The sequence below is a fragment of the Anopheles gambiae genome, chromosome 3 (genome assembly GCF_943734735.2).
Source record: "Anopheles gambiae chromosome 3, idAnoGambNW_F1_1, whole genome shotgun sequence".
Classification (NCBI taxonomy): domain Eukaryota; kingdom Metazoa; phylum Arthropoda; class Insecta; order Diptera; family Culicidae; genus Anopheles; species Anopheles gambiae.
Window position 1 is genome coordinate 98505818 of NC_064602.1, and position 13643 is coordinate 98519460.

A 13643-nucleotide genomic window follows, 5' to 3' on the forward strand; every position below is an offset into this window, starting at 1 on the left:
TGGCAGATTCTTCGAGCTAATGCCATGTACCACAAATGCCCACTTGCCATTCGATGATGACATCCATTCACTGTGCTGACTGTGCGTGACCCAAATCACTCTTCATCGGATTGCACCCGCCCATCTCCCCCCCTCCAGCAAAAGGGACGTTGTTCCTGCTTACCCGGTCGTGCATCGGGGTTAAAAGTTTGCCCAAGTACTGCCGTGGTTTGTCCTATAATGGAGCCACGAAAATGGCCGTAGAAGGTTCGGGAAAAATTATGCTCAGCCCGATAGTCATGATAATAAGCTTTGATATCTGCCCTCGGGGGTAGGTCACAAACTTCCTGCCGGCTACTGGCCGTCTAACAGCCTTATACATTCCGAGGAAAATAGGGAGTAATAGTGAGAGAGAGAGGGAGACGGGGTAGCAATTTTTCGGCATAGATTAAGCGAGAGAACCAGCACGCCTAACCCGTTTTATGGATAGAAATTTGGTGGGAAAAATTAGATTATGAAATGGAATTAATTCGATTCGCTTGCGTTTCTGTGAGTTTTTTTCCAGCTTTTCCAAAGGGGTTCTTTTACACCGTACGATATTTCCATTTCCAAATATATCGATCATCGGTGTGTCAGAACAGTGAAACCTTTTACGATGATTTTGCTGGAATGTTTTAAAGTGAAGCTCCAACGGTAATTGGTTCAGTTAGCATTCCTTTTGAAACTGTTCGACCAGAATGCTGTACACGGTATAAGGGCGAAAGGGAGCGTTTAAGCACATATGATATGCTAAAACCATTGCACCGCAATAGAAGAAACGATTGAAATGAGATCAGCAAACAATCATTGGTTTTAATTTTCCATGCGGTGCAATTCTCATAATGCGGGTTGAGTTTTGTGAGCAAATTTACCATCCCATGCAAACCACAACCTACTCGATGTGGAGCCATCGTATGTCGGGGATGGGAATGCTTCTGGAATCATTTGCTCTAATGCACCCGGGATTGTTCCATTGGCAGTTCTGGGAATGGGGTTTTTTGCTGACTTTATACATTCCTTACGAGAGCATACGTGGAAGGTGAATATCTCATCAAAGGTTAAACATTCTCTGCCAGATATCGATGCTCGATCGACTGTAAAATAGCTCGTATGCTCGTGTGCAGCATTGGTTCTCACTCACCTTCACAGCCCTGCTGCATGCTTTTGCCAGTGCAGTGCTGTGAATAATTAAAAAGGATTCCAGTTACATAGATGACATTGTTTGCCGATTGCTCCAGCCGCAAGCTTCTCTGGCGGAAAACAAATTTTCACTCTCTATTACACATCGATGCAGCGGTTCCGGAGGGATGTGGTGCAAGTGCCACAATCCCTTTGGTGTCGTAATCGATAGCTGCAGGAACACAAATCTTCACTTATGGCACCCGCTTTTATCAGTGGCTTTGTGATGCTAGCGAGATCGCACCACTTCCGCCAAGCGCAACATACGTTACTAGCCGTTGCTCACTGAGCGAGCTCGAAGCAACGACGAGGAGCGGCCTGGAGCAGCCCAGGTTAGCCGAACCGAACATAATACATTGGGTTATGCCCCTTCTTCCTTCATTTTCTTGAGATTCCATTCACAGCTCATCGCTGTCGATGACAGACGTTCTCCGTGCCCGAGAGATTCGCTTCATACAAAACCTCATTTCCTTCGTTTCATACAGTTTCTTAAGGGATCCGATCGTATCGATTCGCTGAGGTCGGTTCGTAAAGGTAGAGAATGTACGTAAGCGACAATGCTCGTTGCCATGTCTATCGGCAAGCGCAACGCCATTGGCTGTGCGTGCTTTGTACATGTCCTATAAATTTCCGTCCATTCTTTGTACCAACGCCCATCGCTGTGTGTGGGTTGTTTATGAGCTGTAAATTAATTTTGCTTGAGGTGCGATACTCAAGCATGGTACGAAAAGCAATCAGCACAATCCTCCTTTCAATGATGCATATGGGTAGCATAAAAATGTTTGCGCTATAGCAAAACCAATCATTAGAAAAGATTATTATCGGAAAAAGCTTTCATAAAGTATGTTTAAGTTTGCAGCGAAGGGCAGATTGAATATTCAAACATCGAAGTAGTTACTTAGTTCCTGGAAACTTACCCATTACGTAGCGTTTACCGCCAGTGACCTTTTTGTATCTGTACATATTTTCCTCTTATCGATTGACATCGCACGGAAGCTGGTAGCGAGCTTTTGCGTTTTCAGTTTGTTTGCTTTCATCGGTAACTTTCTATTGATTTTTATATCACTTTACCACCCGCTTCAAGCCCTTTTCGTAAGCCGTCGTATTCGCGCTTGGATACGAATCATACTTTGCCGAGCTCTCCGGTTTTCTCTCAATCGCTGGAATTCGATTTAGTGAAGCGGAAAGAATCCGTCCATCGCATTGGATGCTCGCCGATGTTACACGTACACAAGCGGGCGCGCGCGCGCGCCAGGAGTCAACAGAGTAACGTATAATTTATCTACACAATGTGGCGCCCATCTTCAGATTATTGTTTGCAACAATTGAATTTGTTACACGGACCGGACGCGGCGAGCTCTTGCAGATAGCGGTTCTTGCCATTTGAAGAGCTCTCTCTCTCTCTCTCCTCTACGATTGTACTGACCGTTGCACATGCAATTGCGGTTCCGCTTGGCCGCAGTGCTACGCCCGCTCAACAACCATTTTATTCTGCAGTACGCTGCATTGCACGCAGCAGACCTCCAACAGGGAGGGAATGGCATGGCATAAGAAACGAGCTGCTACTTCCCAGCGTGACGGCAAATGGAACCGTACGAGATCTTCTTCTATCAATTATTTGCCCTGGTGCCGGCAAACGGTGACACATGTACTCAATTAGGGAAAATTAAATTGATTGCAACACTCTATCAAATCAAGTTTGGTTTCGAACCGAACATCCCCGGACGTGCCCCAGGGAGCGTGTTTGCACGCCCGGATCGGGCTCATCGTGGTCGGAAGGAATGATACTCGGCAGCACATGCTTTTGTACACTTTACTTTTCTGGTTTGCAACACACTTGCAGACGCTGCGGGACTGGTTAGTACAGTACGGGAGAAAAAACAAAAAACAATCAAGCAAAGGAAGTTCAGCGCAGAAAAATGTATATCTGACGGTGGTCTTCAACCGCTCGGATCAATATTGCACTCGTAAAAATGAAACTGAATGGGCCTGTTGTTGTAGCTGGTGCTGCTGCTGTTGCTGTCGGGGCCAGCAACTGTGTATCGAAAGCCAATTTGCTGAGTGTAGTGGAAATAATTGAGGATTTCATTGATATGTGAGTTGATGCAGAACACGTTCTTCGCATTTGTGGAGCATTTTAAACAACCTTTGGATGGAGAGCAAAGATCGTGCTCTATTAACGCAATCTTTCGTCTTTTACAATACTGTAGCAAATTGATTGACATGTGGTTATTTACAAAACATATGGCTTTTGCACCCAAAATTGTGCATTAATAATCCATATTGCAAAAAGATACCAGTACGGACGATAGCGCTGTGATAAGTGGACGATAACATGTATTGCAAAAAGGTAGATAAACTGCGCGCTGGAAACCCCTTCTGTGTTCTGCAAAAATATGAAAGCAGAGTAGATTTTTATATTTACCACTTACATTTGACTATGCAAGTGTGAAGGTTATGTAAGTTTTACAGCAATCATGAACACTTGCCTGCGCATGACGCCATTGGACATGTTCTGCTGTTAAATTACCACCATCTTTTTACGTCCGAACGCTATCTGTTACATTTTTTGCACATAAAATATCCAAAACACCATCATCATCAAGGTCGATGTCGCTAATTTAACCCATACGAGATCCGTAACGAGCAGCGCCGCTCTACTTCGATACGAATGCAGCCGCGCTGGTTGGTGGTGATTACTCTTCAAACATACTTTGAAATCCATTAACCTTGACGCCGCTGAGCTAGCCGCAAAAGAATGAGCGTGGAAAAGCTGGCAATCGGTCGGGGTGGCGGAACAACAACAAAAAAGTGAAACCACCAGTTAGTTCAAACGGAAATGCCATCCATTTCCCGCCGAAGCACCAATCGAAAAAGCTGATGGGTGTGGAAAAACAAGCTTACGCCACTTCCTGTGCCCGCGCGTGTGCCTGCGGGTGCCGGTCCTTTCGGTGCTGGTGCGCGGGAACTAATCTACACTTCTCGCCATTATTGGCCTCCGGGCATTGGAACATAAACATCCGCCAACCGCACCGTTCGCCATGATGTCTTTATCATCATTAAATGTGCGTACACATACACAAACACAAACGCACGCACGCACACACGTGCACATACACATGTGGGCATAAAGAGATCGCATTTTACTGGAGCGGGCAAGAAAAATCAATTTCAATTAAGCGCACGTCGCTAACATATGCCGCTCTCAACGGGTGGTCATGAGTTGGTTTGCCGCGTAAGCCTTCCCTCCCTGGCGGTGGACGAACGACGCAAGAAAGCTCAACCAAGCCTCGTCTTGCTTGGCCATATTGCTTTCCACCCCTCATCCTCCCCCCCCCCCCCTCGATCCACTCCTTTGAGTAAATATGGCTAAGCGAAACTTTAGCCACGCTGGAGTCCGTGGGACCGCTATGCGACTCTGTTGCAGACTTCAGCGCTCGATGATGACGCTCTTTAATTGAACTTGGCCCACGCTGCCCGTGGCGGTTTGTTGTTAAGCGGAAATAGAAGCGAAACAATACATCATCATGTTGTAGTTTGACTTTTTCACGGCAGGGGCAGAATGGGAGTTGGTGAGTGAGGAGGGAAACAAAAGTCGAATGGCCCGGTTGGCCCGGCCGTCGCGAACAATACACCTGCAGCTGCATCCGGCAGCCTTAAGGAGCAGCATGTTGGCTGCACTTTTCCGGTCCTACCGGTGCACGCTCTGTTGCTTGTGTTTGCGTTTTATGTTTTGTTTTCCGGCCGTCTTTTTGTTTCGAAGCGGAAACGAACCCAGACGTCCTTTCGAGACGCGTCGCTTCATATGTTTACCGGCGGTGAAATGATTGAGCGGCAGTGTGCAGCTTATTTCACCCTGGCCCCTTTGATGCATGTGCGTTAAATGGATTGTTACCCGAACAAAAGTCTGTGCAGTCTGCAGTTGGGATGTTGCTATACATGTTGTTGTTGTTGTTGTACTTGAGCCTGCATAGCTGAAAACGCTTCTTCTGTATAGATTTGAACTCCAAAAAAACTTCACTTGAAAAGCAGAACCAACACAAGAGGAACTCCTCATCCTGCTTAATATTAAAATCCTCTTCTGCTAATGACTTAATCCGAGCGCTCCAAAACTGAACCAGATGTGTCTCTGCCACCACCTGACATTTCTGTGCTGTGGCTAATCGAATTATTTATTTCATAGTTCATTAAAATGCTTTCAAACTGCTGTCCCCTGTTCCCCACCAAGCACCACGCTACCGTGCGAGCAAGCAGCACTCGTGACGTAAACTAGCACGAATGAGTGAGTTTTAAAATCGTATCACTTCCGCCCCTGTCGCCATCTCCACGTCTCCGCTGGGAGGTTCTCACTCCAAAATTGAACTGATTTTGAGTACAATAACTTGTTTCTTAGGTGCGAAAATGTGTTGCCTTGCGTTTGACCGCAGCAGCAGATGGGAGGGAGTTAGTCAGGGGAAAAAAGCACACACACAACGAAACTAACAAAGCTGTATCGTTGTTGTTTTTTCATTGCCCAGAATAAATCCCAGCGTGCCAGATCGGGGTTTTCCTTTCTTGCTTTTTTCTCTCTCGCCCCCCCCAGGTCGGAAGTTCCTGTGTGCCGTGATGTGGAGAGCTGTCGTTAAACCACGGTGCACTTGCACCACGGGAGAAGGATTGTGAGCGGTTGGGAGGAGGATGGGGGAAAAGTTGCACAATGGCCAGGACTGCTCAGCTTCTACGGCAAGTGCCCAGGGGGTAAACACTCGGGACGCCACTTGTTCGGTGGTGTTGGAATGGAGGCGATGCTCGCTAAACCTTAAATCCCGCAGAATAAACCCACCATGACTTATTTACTTACCTCCTTTTTTCTCAGTCTCTGGTGTGCTACGGCAGCTTGTGGGTAGTATTTTGGTTGGTTATAAAGTAGTTGATGTTATTAGTCAATGGAAATTACGCTGCAATGCCTGCCGGAGTGTCCCGACCAGCTGCACTGGTGTAGTCTGATTGGGTTGTTTGGAAACTATACACTATGAACTAATTTGTTTAGACACGAAAATCATGATTATAGCCATCGATACAAATTATCCAATTCCAATAGATTCGAACACAAAATTTCACTTTAAACACATTCACCAAGATCACTAGGTTTCTTTTAAAAAATCAAAAAAACAAAACACACACTCATGTGCTGAAACGCAACCATCGCCATCTGTGGCGTTAAGAGCACCATTTCAATTTAACCGTCGACGCGACAACGTGACCCTTACGAGAGATAGCGCAACGCACCGTGGGGCGCGTAGGAACTGTAGAGTGACCTGACGCAGTCCGCACCGAAACGTAACTGACGTCTTCGGCGCTGATACGAGCTGATAGGAGCTGCCATTTGTAGGTAAGCATGAGATTCGCGCTAAACAAATCGTTGCGTTTGGTCTCTTGCGACTCAACGAGAGCAAGCGCGAGAGAAAAAGCAGGGGTCGCATACCGTAACAGAGTGCTATGATACATGGACTTTAGAAACCAAAGAATTTCGTTGATATTTAAGGATGTAATGTGTGTTTTTTATGAATGTTTAGAGTACGCTTTTAAATTTTCAAAACATTCTGCATGCCAACAAAATAGGAAAAGTTTGTTTAAAAAGGAAAGAATGAGGAAATAAGACCGTCCTCGGGAAACATCTGCTAGTGTTATGCGTGAGAGAATTGAAAAACACAGAGAGCGATTGCAAGAGAGCGAATGTCCACCAAATGGTTCTCTTTCGTGAGCAAGGTTCTCTCCATTCGTTCGGTAAACAGAAACATTTTATGCCAGCTGTTGATGGTTGGATAAAAACATTCAACAAGTGTTCTACTCCGGGGTATTAGCGACGCATGCAGAGCGAGAACGTGGGCTGTATATTCAAAAGGGCGCCACCAGATGAGGGTTTTTGTGCTGTTGTCGTTGGTAGATATTGCATTGCACTGGTGAGCACAAGCCAGGCGAATGAAGGGGGCAGAAAATAAGAGTAAACGACCGTGCAAATAAGAAAAGCTTCCTTGTACGCCATGAGCATCCCTCGAACACGTGCTCCAACACAGACGATACTGTGAGGAAGAAAAAATCCTTTCCTTGCTGCATACCCGTACGTTTTCCACCGCCTGGCTCTGCTAATGGTTAACGTAAACTGTGGGCGCGTGAAGTAGAGGAAATCATTCCCGAAATGTTTTCCACCAAGACGCCAGCGTGGCGGCGGCTACATCATCCAACATTGACAACGGCTCTTCACCCGGGCGCATCGCAGTAGGCCGGCGTTGCCGGTGCCTAGCGATGGCAACTGTGAGTACGCTGATAGTTTGTACATGCATACAGCAGGGGAGCAATACATTTGCAGCCGCCAGCCTGCAGATAAGGGGCGCATGGTTTTTATTTACACACCAGTCTGGTACGGACAAATGTGCGTGTGGGAAGCATACAGAAGTGGTACTACTGCGAACCAGTCAAGGACAGTGCTGTGCGCGGGAGTACAGTATCTGTTGAGCGCAGATTAAAGTGACGCGAAAATGTAACCAGAAAAGGCTATTCAGTGCGATGCAATGTTTGGCACAAGTGGTAAGAGTTTCTCAAACCAGCAGTCGATAGCATGTCATTAAAGGAGAAACTTTTTTTGTTGAGAATTTTCAGAACTTGCATGAACAACCATGCGTCTCCATCGCGTTCGGGAAATTAAACGACTTTCGTCGTAAATGAGCAGCTGGAGTTACTTTGTAGGCAAAGTATCTATAGACAAGGTACACATCAAGCAGGAGTGAGTATTTGAATACTTTAAAAGACTACCATCACGCAGCATTAAGCGAAGAACTCGCTTCGGCCCAAAGTTTCCTGGAAGATCATGAAGGAAAAACTTTATCGGGTGGAACGAATTGATGTAACAAGGGTGCAATGATTCGATGGGAATGTGTTTCATGCTTGTCATCCGTGAAACTTTATTCTTTTCTACGAAAATGTATGCCAATTTAAGGCGTATGTTGTTGTTGAACGTTTTATGCTTCTTAATGCGAGCAATTGTTAAGGATGTGAGAGCAGCTTGGCAATGAATTGTTACAGAAGGAAGTTGCACAAAATTAAAGTGCCCAACACGTACTCAAACACAGAAATACTGCGGTGAATTATTCAATGAACAATATTGTAGCTCTCCATAAAATAATTCTCCTATGATGTTAATTGTGCATTGGTCTGCTATAGAGAGTATTTACAGTTTGAACATCAATTATTCATTCAGTGCAGCATTCGCAAGAATCAGCTATTTTTGCGTAATGTTTGCCCTTTAAACACAACCCATCATTTGCAGTGGTTTCAATTACGTACGCCCTCTTTATTCATTTTGTCGAATTTATTTCGTAATGAATGACCAACAATTGTGTGCATATAGAATCATGATTACAGTTTTACGGTTCTCAATCATACTGTACAATACCATACAATTTCATTGACTGTGGGAAGCTGTTGATTTCATTCCGAAAACGCATCATAACGTTCTCGTTCGCACGCTCATTTGGGCACAGGTTATCCATTAGACGTGCTATTTCATGTCAAACATCACTCCGTTTGGAATGAAATGCATTTGTGATGATTCCCAAGTGTATAATTGAAATATAATCACTGTTGAGAACTATTTCATACCAAAGTTTAAATGTTGCTGGTACAGTGTGGCACAATACACTTGAACTTTTGAACAGACTCAACACAAGGGTGATAGAATTGGAGCAGAAGGGCAGTGGGTTATGGTCCTTTTTTGTACATGGACCATTCCACATCGTTGGGCCTCTCGTCTCTAACGAATGTGAAACCAACATTTGGTAGATTGCATTTCTGTTTGTGTGCGTAACCAATTGTGGGAAGGTTTACAGTTCTGAATGGCTCTCAGTTCGGCAGTCAGCCTTGCCGTTTCTGCCCGTACTGATGTGCTTTCATATGAACGAGTTATGCAATTTTTCTATATTTCTGTGGAGATTCTATGGAACTAATCGTTTCAACGGCTTCCTCGAGTGTAGTTTTACAAATCGTTTTGAGTGTGCGATGTATGTACAGCAGCTCTGCAATGTGTAATCATGCACTGAACAACATTTCACTGACCTGGTGGTGATCTTTCGATGGTCGTCGTCTCTATACAACCGACTTTATCAATACAGGGAAAGCGCATAAATGTATAAAAGGCAGTTTAATATTATTTTATTTTAAGCTGTCCATCATCTGTACTTAAGTGTAAATGTGTGAGTAATCATTGCACAAAAAATTGAAAGGTAAATTCTAAATCGAATACATTGCTTCAAATGCGGATCACTCGACCTACACATCGCAAAAGCTGCAAAACGTTTGACGCTATTACGGAAATCATGGAATATATTATGGACCAAACGCTAAACGAAAGCCAATCGGCATTGCGACAACGCTCGATGGGAAAGTAAATATTTATCACAGGTAATTTGTGTATTTGCGTATTTGTATGAATTTGCTGCATTAACCTGTCCACACTATCTCCATTTGGCTAGATCCTGGACAAATATTTGCTAGCTAAGGCCAGTTGAATCGATGCTATTTTAGCAAACCGGCAAATCCACTCCGGAGCTTATGCGGATGAGGGGAATGTTTCGCTACTGGGAGCAAAGAGCGGAAACGAAACTTCAACAAAAAACCATTTAGGTGAAGACCATTTGCGATGCTATTGAAAAAGAAACATTTTCCAACGAACGAACCGTAGCAAAAGATGGCCAATGGGACGATAAATGATTGATGATTGTTAAAAAATGGGAAGAATATTGGTGGAAAGCGTATGTAGCAGTGCAAAGTTGAAGTATTTTATTTTTCGTAGCCGAATGATTGCAAAAACAGGCATTGAGGATCTTTACAGTTTACGTCATGAAAAAAAGCAGTAAAACAACGTTCAATTGTATAACGCTTATATTACCGCTTTGTTCGTTGATCGAGTTTCTATTTCAGCTCAAACCTGTAGTTATTCACACTTGAAAGCAAATCAAAATGAAAATAAATCAAAAGTATTATAGATGGTATGAAAACCACGACACAAATTCGCATAGCATTTATTCACAACAAAAATTCTATTGCTAGAGAAAAAGTGAACCAGCACCCGATTGCCATTATCTAGGGCAAGTTGTCAAATTAGCATTCGGGATGATAAATATTCAATAGCAAATTAGCCAATGGTATAGATCCGGTGCGAGCTGCAAATCAAACCCAGCGAAAACGCATCGATTAGCGAAATTAAATTTGTGCTTTTTACCTTTTTATGGTGATGTGATCGCGCTGTTTATGCCACTGCCCCGTACGTTTTCAGGGACATAAAAACAAAACTTTTGCCTTGCCCCAAACATCGTGATATGGGTTTGAATTCGGGGAAGGTTCTTTCGAATCAGCTTTGCTGCTTCTTTCCATGCTTCGTTCACCATTGTGATTTGTGTTGTTGTTGGGGATGGGTTGGATTATCGATTATGTACAATATAAACAGGGTTGTTTTTTTTTTGGCAGACGTTGCACTCAGAAAGGGAGAGAGCGAGATTCATAAAGCATAGATCGCTATTTGCGTATGCAGAAGAAAGTTTACGGTGTCTGCATGGGGATATTTTTGCAAAAATTCATGAGCGTTTCACACGCAAGACCTCGCACTGAGCATAAGATTTAAAGAAGCCTCCTTACTGTGAGCCTTTACTCAAGAAAGTATCGATACAGCAGCGTAATAGTCTGATGAAGAAGTCATTTTAATGTTGGTTTGCTGTGTTGCTTGCAAGAGTATTCGCTTTATATGTTTCTTCCTAGTTTTCCTATGCTCCATTACTCCCGTTCAACTACTATCACAAGTAATTGTTCGACTCAAGTCAAGTTTTAACGGAGACATTATCTACCATTCGTTGTGCCTTTTGAAATTACCGTCAGCTCATTATCCCTCTGACGAACGGTTGTCGACTGCCAAACGGACAAAGATATCGGGTTCATTTTTGCGTTCATTTTAATTGACTCTTTCTCCATCAATTTACCTTTACATTACAATATCTATCGTTTAATCGATCATGGGAGTTTGGAGTTACTGCAGATACGCCACGCCAGCTCTTTGGCTATTGTGGTAAGAAAGATCATGGCAGCAATTAGAGTAACTATCTCTTTGGCAAACAAATTTGAAACTCTTCCTCCCCTCGAGCGGCTTACAGCTGTCGATTAGGCACACTGTTGATCGACTAATCGAAGGAATTATTCTTCTTCCTTCCTGCATTACGCCTGCCATCGCATACAATGTGTCCTACCTACCGATCGGTTATTTCCACGCCGACAATCGATCGAAGGAAGAAAGTACAGTGAATTAATTATTTCATTACATTCAATTACCGCTACACAGTGGCAAACGTTTCCGCTGTGTCTTTGGCGGTCCGGGAGACTAAAGAAGTGCATAAAATGCTCGGCAATTATCCGTACCCCCGGTACGCTGCTCCTCGGTCTGTACACCCTGTGTCTTTATTTGCAACTGCACTTTTCCCCACACTGGCCACGGTTCGTTTATCATCCTGTAAAATGCACAATTAAATGCAATTACTGTGCCATGTGCACAGGCACCGACCAGTGCAGCTTGGTCGAAAGGAAAGCGAGCAAGACAAATGTGCAGGCCAAGAAATGGGACTACAGGCTTGGCGGTTCCATCTATCCTGAAACGATTATCGGTGACAGTGCAACAGCAAACAGTGCTGCCATTTAAAAAGCGGCCTCATTATTTAACGCTTCTCTTAAGCGCGCCTACAATGGAATGAAATGTCACAAGACGACGCTGGAAGAAAATTTAATTAGACAGTATCGCTCTGCCCGAGTTCGAGCGAGTTAAAATGAATCGCCCCAAGCCTGAAGCGTTATACGCATCAACATCAATGCGGTAAACACACATCTTCCCATCATCACGGTGACTTCCTGTGTGCAGTACGATTATGGATGTAAATTATTTTAAAGTCCAATGTGTTTGCCGCCCCACACAACGCACGACCAGAACCGAAACCGAACCAAGCAAAGCAAACAGTTTACCGAGGGAACTTGTAAGGGACGACACGGTAATTGTGCGTAAAACGCATGCATCCTCTGCTTACCGTTTGCCTCGGCTTGCCCTTCTGCCCTACCCGGAGCACCGAACGACGGGGAAACTTAATTTCCAAACAGCAAAAATAAACAACGCCGCTTATTAGCGAAAAGTTTTGCCAACAGCCGTTTTGAAAACTCCTTCTCAAACGGATCTCGTGGCTTGGGTGGAAACTGAAACACGAACACGAGAAGTGTTTGTTCTCGCCTGGCGGAAAACAATGGGTGTCAAGATGCAGATGAAAAGGCAGAAGTGCTGTCTTTTTGGTAATCTATGTGAAAGCTTTTTCCGGCGACTGGCTCCTTTGAAGGTGCTTAAAACAAAACCTTACTCCCCGCTCCGTTGCTCGGGTCACCCTTTTTCAGTAGCAAAATGAGTGTATATTGGAACGAAATATTACACCACAAAAACACTGTCCTCGTGGCACATGGTGTGACGCAAGTCATTATGTGTCCGTTCCGTACAAGACGCACAGGATTTTCCAAATGTATCTCTCTCGTCGGTTGTGGTGCACATGTTGTGGCGTTCGGTGGTGTATTGACCCCGGTGCTTCCCGGAAAGCCATCCCCGTCGTTTATCACATTATCGGTTCGATTGTAAAGCGATAGCCATTGTTTATCTCCGGTCTGCCGGTGTGATACCTGTGGCACGGCGAGTGAAAGCTCTCACCTGACCCGGGTCATAATTCTTCCGCATACGGGTCTCATATTGCCTGGATCAGATTAGCCGGGTGCTGCTGGCTGGCTTTCGAATGAACGACACCGTGGGCCAAATTGCTCGGGTGAGATTTTCCATACCTTTTCGGAAAACGGACGACGTACACACCGCGTGGACGGGGCCACCGACCGGCCAGTGTAGTAGTAACTTTTGGCACGAAAGATTTGTTATCGGGTGGTGGATTTTGGCGAGCAGAATTTATGGTTATTAAACCAACCCGAAGGCCCGGGACGGCTTCGGCGTTGACCATCATCACAGGGTTTGCGGTTTTTCGGGCACCGAGGGCACACTGGTTGGTTATTAAGTTGTTTATGAAATCCACCCCGGAAGTAGGCAACACCGGCCAAACGGTGCAATGACGCAGTGAGCCTACAAAGGCCTGGCGCCCGGCCCACTATCCCGTACCACCGGTCGAGCGCGCCGTAAATTTTGTCTGGATGACGTTTTAATTACTAGTAGCCTAACCTAATCATTCGGTTCCTTTGTTCTGCATGAGGGAATGATGAATTTTACCGACAGAAAAACGGCTTTTTACACGCCGGCGATCCGGTCCCTCGGTATGGCCTTTTAGCGTGATGATGGATGCGCCAGCACCAGGACCTGCTCGGGTAAAAGGGACTCACACAGCAACTTCACCGAGTAA

The 13643-nt window shown here is 44.8% G+C and overlaps 1 protein-coding gene across 1 annotated transcript in view; it reads right to left on the reverse strand.

Annotated features, from left to right (window-relative positions):
• The window catches only part of LOC1280335 (prolactin-releasing peptide receptor), a 53079-nt gene extending 46537 nt beyond the window's left edge, over positions 1-6542 (reverse strand). Inside the window, exon 1 of the mRNA XM_320180.2 lies at positions 6038-6542. The gene's annotated coding sequence lies outside the window, so the exon portion shown is untranslated. The remainder of the gene's footprint in view (positions 1-6037) is intronic.
• Positions 6543-13643: the final 7101 nt, after the last annotated feature.